Below are 2591 nucleotides of genomic sequence, written 5' to 3' on the forward strand. Positions count from 1 at the left end.
CATGCATGTCAATTACCTTAAAATTGGCACGAAAACACATTTGATGTACTATCTCTACTTGGGCTTCACACCATGGTTACTGCAAAATATTATTTTGAATTTTAAAGAAGGATGATGACGAAACATGTCATAGACCTTTAAATAATATCAATGCAAAATTATACAGGCCAACAACTTCCAACCCATGAACATCATGGCATCTGGTGTGTGTGTGTGTGTGTGCGCATGCGCTCTCACGCATATATATAGCAACCCATGATCACTCAAACAGTAGCATCCACTTCTAATAGTTGGAACACTCTTGCATCACGTTCAAAACTGAAAAAGCTGAGGAAAAAGACGAGTTAGTCTTGAGTGATAGGAGTTGAACATAAATAGAATATAAAAACTGCATTGGGGAATAAGAGACACTGGGAAAAGGAAGAATGTTTCTATGCGGACCATCCATCGAGTTGCTTCAGGAAGGGTGAATCTAGAATCTTTGTCTAGATGGCGCACGCCACTCTTCCGTATGGTGACATGCAAGAGATCAATGAGGCATATCACATTTTCAAGCCTGTTGGTAACCTCACAAACGCCGACCCATAAAAGGACTTCTTTGGGTGGCACAAGGGTGAGGTACTGAATTCATGGAAGAGATCAATGTCGCATATTTGTCGTCGACCAGGGGTGAAGGCTCCTTGTTAAACAAGGTCTTGGACGAGACATAGACGAAGGGAGCCAGAAAAGGGACAACACGACATGTTGCTGAGCTATCTACTGATGCTCCTACCATTTTGGTGTTTTTGGACTGAACGATCCTTTAGCGGGCTGGCGGATGAGCATGTTAGGGCTTCCAAGAATGATCAGTCATACGGTAACATCACGTTACATGGTGTGAACTAGGAGGTTCTTCCTTTACTAAGCATACTACCTGGGATAGCACAGCTGTAGTCTAGTCAGAGATGATAGAGCAAATGTGTTTTCAAATTTTGACTCGAACCATGTAATACAATGAAGATTTGCACGTCTTCTGATGCTGGGAAAACGATTACGCAAACTGAGACTCGAAGGCATATTCTGCGCATTGGAGAAGCCGCGAAGGTAGGTTCGAGGTTGTGCTTCCACTTTGGGTTTCGGTTTGCTTTCCTTCTCTGCTGGCGAGTGCCAAGCCAAGAGATCGTGGCGGCAGAAGATCTGTGCTGCATCTCGCACGCGTTCGACCATACCGCGCCCCGGGACCCTGCTTGACTCGTCGTCATCCATGCTTCGCCCGCGGTGACCACCTCTCGTCCGCCTGTCTCCCATCACATCGTCGCCGTGCTCCCACGCCCTTGCACCGGCCTCCGCAGCAATGACGGCCCCCACGTGCGTGCGTGCGCGAGTGCAGTATTCTCTCGACTACTTCCATGTCACGATTGATCAACTCTGGAGGAAAACCATTATTATTCGCTGGATTTAGTCGTCCCAAATTACGTATGAATAAAATGTGTTCTCAGATGTCCATGTTCCACATGTGTTTGTGCATGGCGTGCCATATTATTCTAACAAAATTCTGTTGCTGCCAAATTCCAATGTGTCTGGTATCTTTGACAAAGTCCATTTTTTTTTGTAAGAGAAGCGATGTTTGCCCACCCTGTTCATGTTTTTTACTGGCTTTGTTTTTCCTCGTTTGCTTGAGCAGGAAAGAGAGGCGACATCTAAGGCCGAGTGGGTGGTCAAGTGGGTGGTTTGGTACCTCATCTCGTTGATGGAGGTGTATCCATCCTTCAATACGCCGATGATACAATCATCTTTATGGAGCATGATTTGGCCAAGGCGAAAAATATGAAGCTAGTGTTATGCCTTTTTGAACAATTGACCGGGTTAAAGATTAACTTTCATAAGAGCGAGTTGTTCTGCTTTGGTAGAGCCAGAGACGACCAGGATTCTTATAGGCAATTGTTTGGGTGCGAGTTGGGGAGTTTACCCTTCTCTTACCTTGGTATTCCGATTCACCATCGTAGGCTAACAAACAGAGAATGGAAGTGCATCGAGGATCGATTTGAGAAAAAACCTGAGCTGTTGGAAGGGTAAGCTCATGTCATACGGAGGCCGTTTGATATTGATTAATTCGGTGCTCACGAGTATGCCTATGTTTCTCTTATCGTTCTTTGAGGTCCCAGTTGGTGTTAGGAAACGACTGGACTTCTATCGATCGCGTTTCTTTTGGCAGGGTGATGAACTTAAAAGAAAATACCGGCTTGCTAAATGGGACATCATCTGTAGATCGAAAGACCAAGGGGGCCTTGGTATTGAAAATCTTGAAGTTAAGAACAGATGCCTTCTTAGTAAGTGGTTGTGGAAGCTTTCTTCCGGGACTGAGGCCATGTGGGCGCAGATCCTCCGCAATAAGTACCTCCAGACTAAAACATTGTCCCAGGTCGCAGTCAGGCCGACTGATTCGCCTTTCTGGAAAGGACTAATGAAAGTCATGTTGGGTAACGTAGCATAAATTCAAAATTTTCCTACGTATCACCAAGATCTATCTATGGAGAAACCAGCAACGAGGGGAAGGAGAGTGCATCTACATACCCTTGTAGATCGCTAAGCGGAAGCGTTCAAGAGAACGG

Source organism: Triticum urartu, chromosome 7A (assembly GCF_056163025.1).
Source record: "Triticum urartu cultivar PI428250 chromosome 7A, HENAU_Tu73, whole genome shotgun sequence".
NCBI classification, from domain to species: Eukaryota; Viridiplantae; Streptophyta; class Magnoliopsida; order Poales; family Poaceae; genus Triticum; species Triticum urartu.